Raw genomic sequence first — 19,822 nt, forward strand, 5'->3', positions numbered from 1 at the left:
AAAACAACTATGAGATATCATTTCACCCCAGTCAAAATAGCAAAATTTAACAGAACAGCAAGCAACAAATGCTGGCGAGGTTGTGGAGAAAATGGCAGAAGAATTTATGCATTTGAGTTATGGCACTGGAGAAGAGGATTGAACATACTATGGGCCACCAAGTTAACAAATATTTCTGTCCTAGAGAGTGAAACCAGGTTGCTTCTTGAATGTAAGGATTTTGAAACATGATGTCACATACTTCGGCCATGTTGTCAGGAGTATGGAGAAGGACATCATGCTAGAAAGGGTGGTGGTTCAGTGCAAGAGAGAATGACCCTGTATGGGATGGATTGACACAGTAACTGGCACTAGGGGTAAGTATATCTGAAACAGTGAGACTGGCTCAAGATAGGGAATAGTTCAGAGCCGTTTTTCATAGATTCACCATGAGTTGTAGTTCATTCAGTATCACATAACAGTAAATCTTCCACTGAAACTCAAAGTTCAAAGTTAGGATTACTCATATCTTTGATAGATACAGAGATATATAGATTTGTGCCCAAATTGTATTCTTTCACTGGGTTCTTGGTAAAAACACAGATTTACCAAGATGGGGGAGAAGATCATTGATAAACATGTCCTTTCTTACCCACATATACTCTACATCAATTATAAGATAAATTAAGAGTCAGCAGATGGAGAAACTATGATCTTGTAAATGTTAAACTGGAAGAAGTGGCTTGATGAGGTAGAATAGTCCCTTGCTTTGCTGCTTTGGTTTTGAAAATATAGCGAGAGTAGAATTTAAGTTTGTCCAAGTTGTTTCTTATTATTCTTATCTCTAGATCCCCCGACAAAAGAAGAAACAAGAGTTCAAATCTCTCATTAACCAGAATCTGAAAGATTATCTTTATTCAGTTGAGAAACAATGTACCGATGACAACTGCCCCAAAAGCAGGGAATTTCCTTATCTATCTGGGAGTAATGAGGAAAAATAGAGGCAGAAATGAATCTCAGGAGAGATTCTGAAACTTGATTTTGATCATAGAGAAGCTAAAGCGAATGGAAGAAAATGATGAAATGAGAGAACAGAATAGTTCAAAGAACAGCTTGATAACATAAAGCAAAATATTATAGCAAAATGTGCAAAAGACCTGGAGAAGAATATCAAAAGGGAAGAACATGATTGATATTTTCAAACTGAAGGAAAAAAATGCAAGCCTCAAGTTGCGATATGAATGATTCTATGGTTAAGACATTAAATGATGTATATCAAAACGAAGTATGACAAGAAGATGGGAGGAATACACAGAACCACTGAATAAAAAATAATTAGTCTACACGGAATCATTTCAGGAAATAGCATATGATCAAGAACCAGTTGTAATGAAGGGAGAAGTCCAAACTGCCCTAAATGCATTGGTAAAAAGCATGTTCCAGAATTGAAGGAATATCATCTGAGGTGTACCAGTAAACAGATGCAATCTCAGTGCCAACTCACATGTGCTAAGAAACTTGGAAGATAACTACTTGTCCGATCAACTTCAAGAGATTCATGTTTGTTCCCATTCCATGAAAAAGTGATCCAGCAGAATGTATGTAAATAATGAAACAATAACATTAATGTGATACATAAGTAAAATGTTATTGAAGCTTATCCAAATATAACTGGAGTATTACATAGGCAGAGAACTGTCAGAAATTCAAGATGGATTCAGAAGGAGCTTTGGAATAATACATGTCATTGCTGGCATCAAATGGATCAGCTGAAAGCAAAGAATACCAGGATGATGTTTGTTGTTGTTAGGTTCCATTGAGTCAAGTAAAATTCATAGCAACCCCGTGAACAAAAGATCTGAACCCTGCTCTATCCTGTACCATCTTCACACTTCCTGACACACAAGAGCCCATTGCAGGAGCCACCACATCAATCACCTGGCTAAGGGTCTTCATTTTCTTTGCAGACCCTCCATCCTTCCCAGCATCATCTCCCTCTCCAAGGAATAGCTCCTCCTAGCAACATACTCAAAGTTTATGAGGCAAAGTCTAGTCATTTCTCCCCCCAAAGAGCACTCTTCCTGCACCCTCTCCAAGACGTATTTGTTTGCTCTTTGGCAGCCCATGAGATGTACAGGGCTCTTCTCTACATCAACAGCTCAAAAACATTAATTCTTCTGTCATCCTTATTCACTATCTAGCTCTTAGATGCATGGCAAGTAATCAGAAGAACTATGGCCTGAATAAGATGCACCTTAGTCCTCCAACTTACATCATTATTCCTCAGTAATTTGATGAGGTTTTTAAATGCATATTTTCCTAGTGCAACATGTCTCCTTAATTTCCTGACTGCTGATACTAAGGGTGTTAATTGGGGACCCAAGTAAGATGAAGTTGTTGACAGTGTCAATCTCTTCTCTACTCATCATGATGTTTCCTGTTGCTCCAGTGGTAAGAATCTCTGTTTTCTTGACATTGAGATGCAATCTAGATGGCATGTGGTTTCAATCCACCAGCTGCTACACATGAGAAGAATAAGCAGTCTCCTCCATTGCAATTAACTACCTCTGAAAACCTGCTGGAAGGTTACCTATGGCTTAGTTCCAAATTGGTGCTACGCAAAGACAAATCCACTCAGATTCATAGAGACTTCATTAATAATATTTTTAAATGCCCAATTTCTTCTCATCCTCCTAAACATTAACATTTGTGTTGATTATTGTAGCTATTGTCTCTACCTCATTAACAATTCTCCTAGCCTTACCTGACTCTCATGCATTTTGGTGTCCTTTTCTAGCAACTGCTCTGTCTGAAACATTGTACAAGGTAAGCATGTTGAGTAAGTTCATCAAACAAAACTACAGTTCCAGAGTTAATTCTTTATTCATATAAAATGTAAGCCTTCAAACTTTTACTTCAATGAATTCTAAATTGCGCTGTACTTCTCAAATAACACTAATTTCAGAGCAGCCTATTTACAAAGGCTAATCATCATAATACAAGTGTCCAGGTTTTTCCTTCATAGGGTTGCTATGAGTCGCCTACAACTCAACAGCACTTAAAAATAACAACAGCATAGAGAGAGATCAGTTGGCCTAGTGGACAGAAAGTGATGCTACCAAGCCAAAGGTGGGTGACTTTAATTTGCAGACCTTAGGCCTGTTTTTCATTGTTTTTGGTCAAGCATTCCTCTAGGTCATATAGCCTGGTCTCTCCACTTGCTGTACAGGTAACTGAACTGACGTATTAAATGCAATAATGGTTACCCATGCTGGACAGTGTTTGGTGGAGCTTCCCGATTAAGACAAGCTTGGAAGCAGGAGTAGCATCTACTTCCAAAATAGCTTGCCTCCGGAAACTCTAGGAACCTGGAGAAAGGATCAAAGTTATACAAGTGTCCAGGTCTTTCATTCTATGAGTTGCCTACGGCTTGATGGCACTTAACAACAACAGTCACCATAAATTATTTTTGTTGATCACCAATTCGGGATCTACCTATATATTATATGTTCTAGTTGTGTCCTGTTGAGCCAGATATGACCCATAGCTAACCCTCTGGCAGATTTTCAGAGACAGTTAACCACATAGAAGGAGATTACTCATCCTTCTCATGCAGAGCAGCTCATAGATTCAAACTGTGTTCCCTCAGGATTACACCACAGCTTCTTGCCACTAAGTCACCAGAGCTCCGTAATATATGCAGTTATAGTATATATTTTCATCCATCATGTGTAAGTCTCTGTTTATGTCCCTTATAAAAAGCTTTTGTAATGAATAAATAATTAATTGTACAGAATTTTCTCATTCTATTCCCAATCTCATTTCTGACAAAAACTTCATGTTTTCTGACTATTGATACTTCTTCCCTGTTCTCAAATTTACCGTTCCAGTCACCCATAATTATTAATTTATCCTGATTTCTTGTTTGATAGATTTCTGGCTGCAAAAATTGGTAGAAATCTTCTATTTCCTCCATTTTGGTTGTAGTTGCTGGTGCACATATTTGACTGATAGTGATATTCACCGGACTTCCATGTAAGCATATAAATATTATACTATCACTCAAAACATTGTATTTCAAGATGGACCTAGAGATTACTATTTTAAACTCTGAAAACAACCCCATTTTCCTCACCTTTTCTTCTCTGGCATAGTAGGTCATGTGATGTCAATCTGAAGACTAAGGTGCACCTGATCCAGCCCATTTTCTTCACAATTACTTGCTATGATCAGAAAGCTAGACAACAACTAGGGATGATAGAAAAATTGATGCCTTTTAGCTGTGGTGCTGGAAAAGAGTATTGAATATACGATAGACTGCTAGGACAACAAACAAATTTCTTCTGGAAAGGGTGAAACCAGATTGTTCCTTGTAGACAAGGATTCTAAAGCTCCATCTGACATACTTTGAACATGTTGCAGGGAGGGGGTCAGTCTTTGCAGAGGGACATCATACTTGGAAGGGTGGAGGGACATCACAAAAGAGGAAGACCCTTGATGAGACGGATTGACCCAATGACTGAGGTAATGCGGGAAGCTGTGTCAGAGACAATAAGGTTGACTCAGGATAGAGCAGGTTTCAGAGCTGCTATTCACAGAGTTGCTATAAGTGGCAAGTGACTCAAAGGCACACAACAACAACAACAACTTATATATTGTATATTTACAGTATGTCCACAGATACTGTAACTATCTGTGTTCCTCTGTTCATAAGGTTTTTGGGGTGGGGGGCTGCTATGTAAAAAGTGAATGGTTAATCCTGCTTCTTTGTCTGTCTTACTCTGATAGACTAAAACCTGTTCATCGTAAATGACTCACCTTGCTTTTGAAATACTGATGGCGTAGTTTTCAGCATAAATGTAGCCCACAATACCATAAATTAACAGTTATTGTGCTAACATGTTGTTACATGTCATTGATTTAACACCATTACATAGTGATGTTATATATAATAGCAGGAAGCCCAATTCTGCTTAAACCCACTATCACAATTACTGTGTCAATCTAGGGCATCAAAAGTCTTCCTTTTCCTCAGTAACCATCTACTTTTCCAAGCATAATATCTATTTGTGAGGTCTGGCTTCTCTGGATAATATATATGCATATGTTGCATTATTAAATATAGACTCTGTATTGTCATTAACAAGTGATTCGTTGTCTGTGAGTAGATTTCAACCTGTGACAACCCCATGAGTCCAAGTTACAACTGTCCTCCATAGCATTTTCATGGTTGTAATCTTCCGGAAATAGACTGTCATTCCCTTCTCTGAAGGTGCCTCTTATACAGTTCAATTTACCAACCTTCCAATTAGGAGTTGAACACATAACTCTTTCTACTACTCAGGAGTTGAAGTAATCGTTTTCTAAGCAAAATCCAATACTGCCACAGATATGATTCTAACTCATAATGACCCTATGGGATAGAACAGAAATGTCCAACTGCTATTAGGTTTGTACCAGCAATCTTTAGATTAGCATGTAAGTGTTTTAACCAATATGCCACCAGCTCTCTAATAAGTGCAATCAATAATAGAGTGTTAGAAGAAATGATCATTAGAAATAAATTTAAATTTGAACCCATTTCACATGTGTTTTTCCTCAGTAAAGTAACTTTGGAGATGATAAAAAAAAATATTAGTGATTGAAAACTTCTCTTTAAATGAAGGTTACAATACATACCATTAAGTTTATTCCTTTCTGAATATGATTCAAAGTTATTTTCCTAAAATTAGTGGAGAATGAAGTATTATATACTTAAGCATATTGTATTTATTGGTCACATGCTAGTGTAAAAATATTTTAGTCTTTTCTTAATTCTTCACAATTTAAACCACTAATATCACCCTCTTCTTAACTTCCTAATCAACAACATTGTACTTCGTTGCTGTGCATGGCTTGCAGCTGCTGTTTTTAACCCAGTAGATGGTTTTGTGTCTGAGTCATAATCCTTTTAAGGCAAAATTCAATATTTTGTTTTCCTTCACATCCTTTTCCCATATGCTGAAACTTCCCTCATAGCACAAATAGAGAGTGCATAAAAACATACTATAGGATGAGAATGGGTTTAGCAAATGCAGTCGCTGGTGTATAATGAGCTCAATTCTTTTCCAGAATACAAAATATGTAAAGCAATTTGAAATGGGTCCTATAACGAAACCCAAAGTCAACAGAATTTTGCAACCATAGGGTATTAAACTTGAAAAAGGTCAACACAATGTTTGTCAAAACTGAAACAATATATCTAAACTTTGTAAATAAGCCAGTATAAAATTTGTAAAAAGTATTTGCAATGGATAAATCATTGATTATAAAACAAACAACAAATGAAACTATGTAATGTGTGATTGCTTTTTAAATTTTTTATACTTTGGATTTCCATTCATTCATTGTTGCATTTTATGTGAATGCTTTTAAAGGAAAGAGTTGCTTGTGCTTCCTCTCTCCAGTTTCCACAAAAAATAATTTTGCTATATTGTGGCTGTTTAAATCAAGTCAATTTCACTTCATAATGGCCCTTATATGACAAAGTAGAAATTCTCCATAAAATTTCCTAGACTAAAATCTTTATAGAAAAAGGCAGTGTTTAAGAACTCAGCTGCTAATTTAACAATTGTCCATTTTGGCCTGTTATTCCACAGACTAAGGATGCTATAACCTGCTTCAATAAAGATAGTAGTTAGACTTGGAAACCTTGTTTCTTTCTCTCCCTTTCATATTGTTTATGCAGTCAAAAACCAACTAACAGTTGACCTTCCATTAAGTTTCTAAGGTTGTAAATCTCATAGGAGGAGATTGTCTACATTTCTCTTAAGAAAACTCTATTGGATTCTAACTGCTAGAGATACAACAAACCTTTGGGTTAGCAGCACAATTCTTTACAGATTAAACCCCCAGATCTTCATGGAAACCCTATAGGGCAGTATACACTTAAGGATGCTATGGGAAGAATATTGAATGATTCAGGAAGTATTAAAAGAAGATGGAAGAAATATACAGAGTCACTGTATAAAAAAAGAATTGACTGACACAGAATAATGTCAAGAAATAAAGTGTCATCAAGAGACAGCGGTGATGAAGGAGGAAGTTCAGGCTGCTCTAAAGGACTTGGCAAAAAAGAAAGTCCCAGGAATTGATGGAATATTTTCTGTATTTCAGCTGTATTTCAATTGCTGTATTTCAGCAAAAAGATACTGCCCTGCATGTGCTCACCAAGTTGTGCCAAGAAATCTGGAGGACAGCTAGATGGCCAACTGAATGGAAGAGAGCCATATATATTCCCATTCAAAACATGGTGACCTAATAAAGTGTGGAAATAATCAAACAATATCACTAATATCACATACTAGCAAAATCCTACTGAAGATTATCCAGAAAAGACTAGAAGAGTACATTGACAGAAAACTAGCAAAAATACAAGTTAGGTTTAGAAGAGATCATGGCTCTAGAGACATTATTGCCAATGTCAGATTGATCTTGGCAGAAAGCAGAGAATACCAAAAGAAACTGTCTTTCATTGACTATGCAAGGGCATTTGACTGTGTGGATCACAAAAATTGTGGCTAACCTTAAGGAAAAAGGAAATCCCAGAATACTTGATTGTGCGTATGTGAAATCTATACTTAGATCAGGAAACAGTCCTCAGAACAGAGCTAGGAAACACTGCATGGTTCAGAATCAGGAAAGGAGTGCATCAAGGATGCTTCCAGTCCCCATACATTTTCAATCTGTATGCAGAACAGATCATTTGGGAAGTAGGGCTTTATGAGGAGAGGAATGTGGCATCAAGATTGAAGGAAGACTCATCAACAACCTATGATATACAAATGACACATCCTTAATGCTGAAACTGCAGAAGATCTGAAATATTTGCTGCAAAACCTCGAGGACTGTAGTCTTCAATATGGATTGAAACACTCAACAACAAAAAGAGAAAGATTCTCACCACTGGGCCAATTGGCAGCACCATGACAGACAGAGAAGAGATTGAGGTCGTTAACAATTACAACTTGCTTGGTTCCACAATTAACACTTTTTAAAAATTTTTTAATTTTTTTTACTTTATTGATATTTTAATGAAAGTTTATAGAGAATTTGGATTTCCATTCATTCATTGTTGCACATTTTCCTCCCTGACCCCTCACTTTTTTCTTTGAGAAAAAAAAAATTATGTCATTGATATCCAGACCCATCCCACAGTCCACTTTACTATGCATCTCTTATTCTGGACTCTTGTCATGCCAATAATAACAATCATATATTCCTTTTATAAAGTTCCCTCCCTTGTCTGTTTCAATGCCGTGTACATTATTTGTCTCCTATTTTCTTAGTTTACCCCCAATCCCCATGTCAGTCATGTTTTATAACAGTGGCATTATGCAGTATTTGTCTTTTTTTGTGACTGAGATATTTCACAATCTTAACACCAGCAGTCAGGAATTCAAAAGACAAATTGCACTGAGGCTAATATGGTGTCACACACCTCTCCAGAGTGCTGAAAAGCAACAATATGAGTCCAGAGACAAAGATATGCTTAATGCAAGTCGTGGACTTTGCAATTACTAATTATGCTTCAAAGATATGGACAATAACTAATGGATGACAGAAGAATCAATGTCTTCCAGTTGTGGTTCTGGAAGAGTCTTGACCATACCATGGATGGCCAAGAAAACAAGTAAGTCTGACTTGGAGAGAGTGAAACCAAGATTCTCCTTGAGGTTAGGATTTTGAAGCTCCATCTCACATACTTTGTACACATGGCCAGGAGAGATCCATCCTTAGAGAAGGACATCATGCTCTGAATGATGGAGGGACAATGCAGTAGAGGAAGACCCTAGATAAGATGGATTGATACAGTATCTGGGGCAACAACGGGAGTTTGTGTGTCAGAATTAGTGAAACTGGCTCAGGACAGGGAAGAGTTCAGAGCTGCTGGACATAAGGTCACTATAGGTCACAGGCACATAACACAACAACATCAACATAAAATATAGGGGGTTCTTTGTTTTAGTTTTTAATTTAGACATCTTGTTTAGAGTCAACAAGATAGGAAAGGCCTTCGTATTTAAAAGTCAGTCATTATATTTTGGAGGAACCTTCTTCTAAGTGTTATAGCACTCTTCTGTCAAAATGCTGTACTGAGGTAACCTGGGGCTGCTGTGAAGCTTGTACCACTGGAGTGTCAAATGACATAATGGTTACTCATGGTGGACAGTGTTTGGTGAAGCTCTCAGTTTAAGACAGATTTAAAAGCAGGAGTGGCATCCACTTCCTAAATAACATGCCTCTGGAAACTCTATGAACTTTGAGAAATGATGATAATTCTAGACAGGCTTCAGATCTTTAGTTCATAGGGTGGCTATGAGTCATGCTTGACTCAACAGCAATCAACAACAACATGAGAAGGAAGACCCTCAAGGAAATGGATTGACACAGTGTCTGTAACAATGGGCTCAAGATTTTGGATTTGAATAGAGTAGGGTTCAGAGCCATTGTTCATACGATCACTATGAGTTGCAATCAACTTGGCAATATCTAACAATAAGACGAATGGGAATCAATTTCCAGATTGTGAGTTTGGAGGATTTGGTTAATATTTAAGGAAATAGATCACCAAGACTTCTCCCTTTCATAGCTGCTGATCAATTAAACCATATGCCTTTTATATTGGGTTTGAAGTAAAAATTCACGTATATTTCAAATGTTGTCTTTGGCAATATTAAGGCTAATTTTAATAAAATACATAATAAAATTTTATTTAGTTCAAGGCAAGGTATTATAACATTACTCTGCATTAAATGATTAATATTTATGCAGTAGGAAGAGAAATTCTACACAGCATCTTTGTTATAGCCCTTTCATCTAAAGAAAATTGAAATTTCTGTCAATAAAGACAGATTTCACTGTGTTCAGAACATGGTGATGTTAATTACACAATCCCTGTGATGCAGATGCCAAGGAAAGAGTGACCTGACAGTAAGATATAATATTATAGTCTGTAAAACTGTAAGAATGTATTTCTGCTTGGCTTAGTTCACAGAGAGTTGGCTGCTAACACAACAGCTAAGTACCACTACTTATTGAAATCCATCAATAGCTCCATGGGAGAAATATGGACAGTCTATTCTTGTTATGATTTGTAAACTTGGAAACTTGTTGAAGGGTAAATATAAGCTGGTCAGAGCTGACTGAAGGGCAGTGAGTTTGAGTTGGAATTTCACACTGCTTAAGCTAAATGAAAACATTCATTTCTATAGAGGAATATGAGGTCTTTTACTTTAACAATGAAATTGCTTTTTAGCATTTGGATAAACAAAAATAAGATTTTTAAGATATTAATCTTAAAATGGTGTTTGTGAATTAAAACAAATGGAAAATGTATGAAATTTTAAAGATATGTAGAGTCATAATATGTGCATAAATCAATATAAAAAGTCCTTATAAATGAAAAAAAGAACTCCCACTCTCATTACAAGGTGGAAATAGACCTTATTTGTGTTATTAATGTAACAGTCTCTTTTTCATAGTCAATAAAATTAAGGACCTAAAGCACACTTGCCTTTATGCATGACTTTCCTGAATAAATATTTTCTAAGAATTATTCTAAGATAAAAATCAATATTCTCATTTTAATCTTATGACTAGCCTTTTTATTTATAATATCTGTATACTTGTGTGAAGCCATAAAATTTCTGCTTTATTTACACAAACGTTTAGTGTAACCTGTTCAATATATATTTGCACTTGCAACTGAAAGATAATATTAAGCAAGATAGGAAGCTAGCTGCCTTAATATTTACTCAGAAGGAAATTTGAGCTCAATATTTATAAAACTCATCCCAATATCAATATATATTTATGCTATACATTTATCTGTTTTCAGTCTGTGTTTCGTCTAAAGAATTCAACTGTTAACACAAAGTTTAGTAGTTCAAACCTACCTAGCTGCTCCAGATTTGGTGGTCTACGTCAGTAAAGTTTTACAGTCTTTAAAGTCCTGTGGGGCACATCTGTTCTATCTTTCAGAATTGTTATGAGCCAGAATTCCCTTCTTAAATCCTTCTTTATAAATTTTGTCTATCTTAATGTGACTGGGGAAACAAAGGTGGTGGTTTGAGCAATAAGGAGATAGATAGATAGATAGATAGATAGATAGATAGATAGACAGATAGAAAGATAGATAGATAGATAAATTATGGAAAGAGAAACACTTGTCCTCAGAGATTGAGCCCCTTATTGGGATGAATCATTTAATAAGTGAATATTGATCTGTTTGTTATGTTACTCTTCAGTGCCATCAATTTGACTCAGATTTGGAGTGACTTTATGAACAACAAAAAGAAATCTTGTGCTGTGCTGTACTGTGCTGTGCTGTGTGGTGCGGTGCGGTGCTGTGCTGTGCTGTGTGGTGCTGTGCTGCACTGTCCTCACAATATTCACGGGGCTCAAACCCATTGTTGCAGTCACCACTTCAATCCATTTACTTGAGGACTTTCCTCTGCTTCATTGATCTTCTACTAGTCCAAGCATGTTGTGGGTGAAAAATTATTCATAAGTATGCTTCACTCATTGAGATATTTAAAAAGAGAAATACTTGATAAAACAACCTATTCACAGAGAAAAACAAAACCACAAACAACTAACATTAAAACACTTCGACTATCATCCAGGCTATAGGAAGTTCTTTAAGGGAAAAAAATGTTTGATGAAGAGAATTCTCAAAGTGACTTTCTGACTCCCCTTTCCCTTATACAAAAGAAAGATCTGTCTTTTAAATTGCTGTTGTTGTTATGTGCCATCAAGTTGCCTACGACTCATAGTGACCTCTGTGCAGTAGTTCTGAACTCTCCTCTATCTTGAGCCAGTCTCACACTTTCTGACACAAGTATACTTGTTAACCCAGTTACTGTATTAATCCATTTCATCTGGGGTTTTCCTCTCCTGCACTGACCTCCACCCTTCCAAGTATTATGTCTTTCTCCAGACACTGGTTCCTCCTGGCCACCCATGTCCAAAAAATATAAGATAGAGATTTAAAATCCTTACCTCTGAGGAACTGCATGGTTTTACCCTCTTCAGAACAGATCTGTTTGTTCTCTTGACAGTCCTTGGGATGTTCAATAACCTTTTGCAACACTACAACTCAAAGGCATAATTCTTCTTCTGTTAGTCCTAGTCACTATCCAGCTCTCTGATGCATATCAAGTAATTGTGAACACTATGGCCTGAATCCGACACAGATTAATCTCCAGGCTGCATTGTTGCTCTTAAACATTTTGGAGAAATCTAACAGCTGCTTTTCCCAGAGCAATTAGTGCTTTGATTTGACTACTGGTGCCAAGAGTATTGATTGGATCTCAGCAAGTTGAAATTGTTAACACCTTCAATATCTTCTCCACCTATTATGGTGCTGCCAATTGGCCAAGTGGTGAGAATCTTTATTTTCTTGATATTGAGCTTCAATCCATATTGAAGACTTCAGTCCTTGAACTTCTACAGCAAATACTTCAGGTGCTCTGCAGTTTCGGCAAGCAAGATTATATCATCTACATAATGTACATTGTTGATGAGTCATCCTCCAATCCTGATACCACATTCCACCTCATAAAGTCCAGTCTCCTGAATGATATGTTCAGTATATAGATTGAAAATGTGTGGAAAACAGCACACATCCTGATGTACTTCTTTCCTGATTTTGAACCACACAATGTTTCCTTTTGTGTGATCCACACAGTCAAATGCCTTTGCATAGTCAATGAAACTCATATAGACATTCTTATTGTACTGTTTGGTTTCAGCCTCTAAGATCCATCTGACATTAGCAATAACGCAATAACATCTCTGGTGTCACAGTCTCTTCTAAACTCCTCTTGTGTTTCTGGCAATTCTTGGTTGGTATACTATTCCACTAGTTTTTGGATACTCTTCAACAACATTTTGCTTATGTGTTATAACAGTGATAGTATTAGATAATTTCCATACTCTGTCAGGTAACCTGTTTTTGGAATGGGAACAAATATGGATCTCTCCTAGTCAGTCAGCCATGTAGTTGTCCTCCAGATTTCTTGGCAAGACTCGGTGAGCACATCGAGGGCAGCATCCATCTGTTGAAATATGTCAACTGGTACTCCATCAATTCCTGGAGTTCTTGTTGTTGTTGTTTCAATTCTTTCAGAGCAGCTTGAACTTCCTTCATCATCATTGAACATAGATCATATGTTGTTTCATGAGATCTTCTGTATCAGACAATTCTTTTTTGGTACAGTGACTCTGTTTACTTCTTTCATCTTCTCTTAATATTTCCTGGACCATTCAGCATTCTCCCTGTAGCATTGTTAAGTATTGTAACTTGAGATTTGAATTTGTTTTTAAGTTCCTTTAACTTACAAAATACAGAAAACATTTGGCCTTTCTGGTTTTCTGACTTCAGTTCTTTCATATTTTGTTGCAATACTTTGTGTTCCTGAGCTTCCCTTTGAAGTCTCCCGCTTAGCTCCTTAACTTCTTCTCTTTGCTTTGGTTTCTCGATGCTCTAGTGCAATATTCAGTCTCTATTGTCATTAATCTCAATATTTTCTTCCTCCTTTGCCTTTACAATGACCTTTTGCTTTCTTCATGAATGGTATTCTTGATATCCTCCCAGAGTTCCTCTGGTTTTCATTCATTAGTTTTCAAGGTCTCAATCCTGTTTCTGATGTGATTTTTAAATACAAGTGTGATAAACTCAAGGTCAGATTTTGGTTCTGGTGGATTTAATTTCATTTTCTTCAGCTTTAGTTTCAACTTGCAAATGAGTAGTTGTTGATCTGTTCTACAATCAGTACCTGGCCTAATTTTCACAATTGCTAATGAGCTTCTTCAGCAATTCTTTTCACATAGGTTATTGATTTGATTTCCATGTGTGCCATCAGATGAAACCATGTATATAGTCACTGTTTATTTTTTTTATAACAGATATTTGCAATGAATAAATCACTGATTGTAAAAAATTCTATCATGCTGTTTTCAGTCTCATTTCTGTCAACAAGTTTATGATTTCTGACTACTGATCCTTTTCCCCTGTTCCCAACTTTTGTACCAAGACATATTAATAGTAGTGGAAAACTGGAGTGCAAAAGTTGGGAATGGGGAAGAGGTATCTATAAAATTGGAAAATTTTTAACCAAATGGAAAACTTTTGTCTGTCAAAAAATTAAATATGAAACAAAAATAATATTAAATATAATAGTTTTTAGGTTGACAATTTAAGCTTACTTTCAACTTTTAAATCAGTTATACCAGGTTTTTGTTATGTACCATTGAGTCTATTATGACCCATAGAAACTCTATGACCTATGGCTTTAAACTTCACCCTATCCTGAGAAAACTTCATCATACTTGACACACCTGACCCAGGAGGGACAGTCACTGTGTCGATCTATCTTGTCCAGGGTCTTCCTCTTCTGCGCTGAGCCTTTTCCAACCATGATGTCCTTCTCCAAGGACCAGTCCTTCTTGGAGATTGTCAAAAGTAATTTAGATGGAATTTAAAAAATTTTGCCTCCAGGGATCAACCTGACAGAATTGTTTGTCTCTTAGTGGTTCATAGTATATTCAGTTCTCTTCTCCAGTACTACAACTCAAAGGTATCGATTCTTCTTCTATCAACCTTAGTCATTGTACAGGTCTCAGATACATAGCAAGCAATTGAGAAGACCATGACCTAATCCAGCAAACGTTAGTCTCTAGACTAATATAATTACTCGTTAACTCTCTGGAGAGGCCCTTGGCAGTAGATTTTACCAATGCAACTTGTCTTTTGATTTCCTGACTGCTAGTGCACCAAGAGTGTTGATTATAGGTTCAAACAAGATTAAATCATTAACAACCTCAATCCCTTTTCCATCTATCATGAGCTGCTTGTTGGCCCCAAAGTGAGGATCTTTGCTTTCTTGATGTTAAGATGTAATCCATATTCTAGGTGTTTATACCATATACCTTACCGATATTTTCTTTAGAATAATGTCTTTGATGGACATTTTCTTATTAGATTTTAATAGTAGGAAACTATCTGTCATGCTAATATCCAATAACTGTAAAGAGGTCCAAACTGGTTCCTAGATTTTATTCAAATGTAGAGTTCTTTGCTTCTACAAGTTACAAAATAAAGTAGCAGTATAAAGTAATCAGGTTCAGTTCTTAAGAGAGTGAGGGAAACTCCCCACCTAATAGTAGAATAATAAGCACAGCTTTTAAAATGAATAACTATCTGTTGACCGAGTAGTAAAAAGCTGTGCTGCAATCCCAAAAGCACATGGTTCAAATCTACCACCTGAGAAAAATGGGCAATCTCTTCCCATTTAATTAACTGCCTTCAAAAACCCATTGAAGGGTCAGCTATATGCCAGTTCCAACTCAGTGGCACACTCTAACTACTGTCTCTAATGTTTTTTCCTAAGTTTTATTATAATAAAGTAGGCCATTGACTTATGCTTTGTCACAATGACTCACTCACTAATAAATATTATCCTAGATTACTATAAGAAACATATTTCAGAGATCCAAATTTTCTTTACTCTTTGTGTAAGATCTAAAAATAATTTAAATATCTAATATGTATACCTTTTCTTCGATGTATATATGTAAAAGATGGTTTATGTTTTCTGAAATCCCCATCATGTCAAGCAATTGTATGATATTGTTCAGATTTATCATTATTGTAGAAGTTTTTCCTTAATAACAATAGGTCATATGAATCAAAAATAAGTACATCAAAGCTTTTAAGTAATGAAATATTTTGCCACTAAGAATCATATGTTACTCATATTTTTTAAAATTTTGAAAATATTGCATAAGATTTTATATTTTAAAAATATTCTCAAAACAACAGCAAAGAATACAAAAGCAAAGCATAAACTACATTCAGATAATAAATTGCTAAAAAAAGAAAGATTAGTTAGAAAATTAACCCTTAAAGGGTTAATTATAGGCTAATAAAATTGATGGATATAAAATGGGTTAATAAGTAGGAGAACAAAACAGTAGAAAAATATATTTAAACTTTAACTATTCAAACAAGGATTATTCAAGAGATACCTTAACAACTTGTAAAAGTCATAAAAGAGAGAATAAATATAAAAGAAGACTCCAGCTTTCAATGGTGGTGTTGATGATGGCTGTTGAACTTATTGTGGACTGATTGAAAAACAACTAAATCTCCTTTGAAGAAATTATAGTTAGAATACTTCTTAGACATAAATAGTGATATTTACCTCACATACGATGGCAAAATATGAGGAGAGATCAGTCACTTGGTAAAGCAGAGTGTCTGTGAAAAAATAATACCCTTAATGAGGTGGATTGATGCAGTAGCTACAAAAATATATATAGGCTAAAGGACAAGAGTGACTGGAAATAACAGAGGAGGACTACGTAATGTTTTATATGATGAGATCAGTGAGTCAGAGCTAATATAACAACATGGGATAACTGATATGCAATGGAACTTTAATCAGATAAGTTTAACTTTTCCATACCTAAGAGAAGACTACAACTTTTATCATATATATTATAAATATATTTATTTCATATATGTGGTGTTGTTATGTGCTGTAGATTTACTGTGACACACAGTGACTCTATGTACAACCCAGAACCCTGCTCTATTCTTTTAGTCAACTTCATTGTCTCTGACACCCTGTCCCCCACCATTAACCCAGTCACTGGCTCAGTCACTCTCACCAAGAACCTTTCTCTCTTGTGCTGTCCCTCCACTGTTCCAAGCATGATGTCCTTCTCCAAAGACTGGTAGCTTCTTGTAGCATGCCCAAAGTATGTGAGATGGAGCTTCAAAATCCTTGCCTCCAACCAGCAGCCTGATTTCATCCTCTACAGGATGAACCTGTTTATTCTTTTAGCAGTCCATGGTCAGCACCACAACTCATAGGAATCAGTTCTTCTTCTATTATCCTTAGTCATTGTCCAGCTCTCTAGTGCTTAGCAAGTAATTGCAAAGGCAATGGCCCAGATCAGGCAAACCTTTGTCTCCAGACAGACATCATTGTTTGTCAGTACTATGGAGAAATACATTACAGCAGATTTTCCTAGTGTAATTAGTCCTTTGATTTCCTGACTTCTAGTACCAAGAGTGTTGATTATGGAGCCAAGCATGCTGAAGCTATCAACCGTTTCAATCCTTGACCTTCTATCATGATGCTGCTAATTGGTCAAGTGGTGAGAATTCTTTTTTTTCTTAACGTTGAGCTTCATCAATATTAAAGACTGCAGTACTTGACCTCCTGCAGCATATGCCTCAAGTCATCCTCAGTTTCAGCAAAGTTGTGTCATATATAACTCAAGGTGCAGATGAATCTTCCTTAAATCCTGACACCACATTCCTCCTCATAGATGAGGAGGATACCCAGATGGTCTGTTCCACATATAGACCGAACAGATATTGAAATAAGATACATCCCTGTCACACATCTTTCCTGCTGTTGAACCATGTAGTGTTTCCTTGCTCTGTTCTGACAACTGTCTCCTGGTCCAAGTTTAGGTATCTTATAACTACAATCAAGTGTCCCTATTCTTCTCAAAGTTAGCCATAGTTTGTTGTGATCCACACAGTTAAATGCCTTTGCATAGTCAATAAAACAGAGACATTCCTCTGATATTCTCGGTTTTCAGCCAAGATCCATCTGTCATTAGCTATAATACGCTTCTGCCTCAGCCTCTTCTAAACTCAACCTGCACATCTGGCAGTTGTTGTGTCTTTCCAGTCATTTTTGGATGATTTTCAGCAGGATATTGCTTGCATGTGATGTTAATGATATTACTCAGTAATTTTTACCCTCTGTTGTGTCTGTCACCTTTTTCTGTAATGGAAACAAATATGGGTCTCAAGTCAGTTGACAAGGTGATTGTCCTTCAGATTTCTTGGCACATTCTGGCAAGCTGTCCAGGGCAGCATCTGTTTGTTGAAATATGTCAGTTAGTATGCTGTCATTTGCTTTGATTTTTGCCAGTTCTTTCAGAGAAGCTTGAACTTCTTCCTTCATCACAATTGTATTGTGATCATATTTTGCTTCATGAAATTATTCATGTCAACCATTTTTTGGTATAGTAACTCTGTGTACTCTTTCCATCTACTTTTGATGCTTCCTGGATCATGCAACATTCTGACAACAGCTTCCTTATGTATTGTAACTCGAAGCTTGAATTTGTTCTTTAGATCCTTCAGCTTAAGAGATGCCAAGAAAGTTTATCCTTTTTGATTTTCCAACTCCAGCTCTTTGCATATTTCATGACAATACTTTACTTTTACTTCTTGTGTCGTTCTCTGAAATCTTATGTTCAGTTCCTTAACATTTTTATTTCTTCCCTTTGCTTTGACTTCTTAGCACTCTAGTTCAATATTCAGTTTTTTTCTGACATCCATTTTGGTCTTCTCTTCTTTCTCCATCTTTGTAATTTGCATTGCTAATGGATGATATTATTAATATCCCCACACAGCTCATCTCTTCATTCATTAGTTTACAAGGCTTCAAACCTATTCCTGAGGTGGCCTCTAAATTCAGAAGGGAATAAAATAAGATGTTGTTATATTCTATCGAGTCTCTTGTGACTTATAGTGACTGTCTATGAACGACAGTGCTGAACCTTGCTCTACCATGTGCCAGCTTTATTGTCTCTGACACATCTACCCCTATTTATCTAGTCATTAACTTTTGTTCTCATCAAGGATATTAGTTTCTTTTGTTGTCCCTCCTCCCTCCCATGCATAATGTCCCTCTCCAAGGACTGGTCCTTCCTTGTAACAAGTCCAAAGTATAACAGATGAAGCTTCAGAATCCTTGCCTTCAAGGAACAGCCTGGATTCACCCGCTCCAGGATGAGCCTTTTTGTTTATCTAGCAATACATGGAGTATATTCAATACTCTTTTCAGTATCATAGCTCCAAGACATCAATCATCATTCTATCATTCCTAGTCATTGTCCAGTGTTATGATGTATAACAAGTAACTTTTAAGACCATGGCCTGGATCAGGCACACCTTAGTCTACTGACTGACATCGTTCTTCTTCAGTACTCTGGAGAGGTCCCTAATAGCAGATTCTCTCAATGCAATCCATCTTTTGATTTCCTGGCTGTTGGTACCAAGAGTGTTGATTGTAGAACCAAGTAAAGCAAAGCTGTTACAAATTTCAATCTCTTCACCATCTATCATGATGCTGCCAATTGGCCCAATGGTGAGAATCTTTGTTTTCTTGATGTTGAGCTTCAATCCTTATTGAAAGATGCAGTTCTTGACCTACTGCAGCAAGCACATTAAGTACTCTTCAGTTTCAACAAGCAAGGTTGTGTCATCTGTATAACACAGGATGTTGTTGAATCTTCTCCCAATCCTGATGCCTCCCAGATGATCTGGTTTGCACATAGATTGAAAATAACGAAGATAAGACAAATCTCTGGCATATACCTTTCCTGATTTTAAACCATGCAGTGTTTCCTTGCTTTGCTCTGATGACTGCCTGTTGGTCCAAGTATAGGTTTCTCATAAGCTCAACCAACTGTTCTGTTATTCTCATTCTTATCAGAGGTAGCCACACAGTCAAATGTCTTTGCATAGTCAATGAAACACAGGTATACACTTCTCTGGTACTCTTTGCTTTCAGCTAAGATACGTCTGACATTAGCATTACATATCCCTAGTACCATAGTCAGGAAGAAGGATTGGCCATCCACTTCTGAAATAGCAGGCTTCTGAAAACCCTATGTACAACATTTAGATAACAGAGATGGCAAAGGAGGTTGAGTTTTCAAGCATGGAAATACAAAGGAAAAGGAACAGTTGTAAGCAGACACTGGT

The sequence above is a fragment of the Elephantulus edwardii genome, unplaced genomic scaffold (genome assembly GCF_000299155.1).
Source record: "Elephantulus edwardii isolate Elephantulus edwardi_28Jun2011 unplaced genomic scaffold, EleEdw1.0 scaffold00012, whole genome shotgun sequence".
Taxonomy (NCBI): Eukaryota; Metazoa; Chordata; class Mammalia; order Macroscelidea; family Macroscelididae; genus Elephantulus; species Elephantulus edwardii.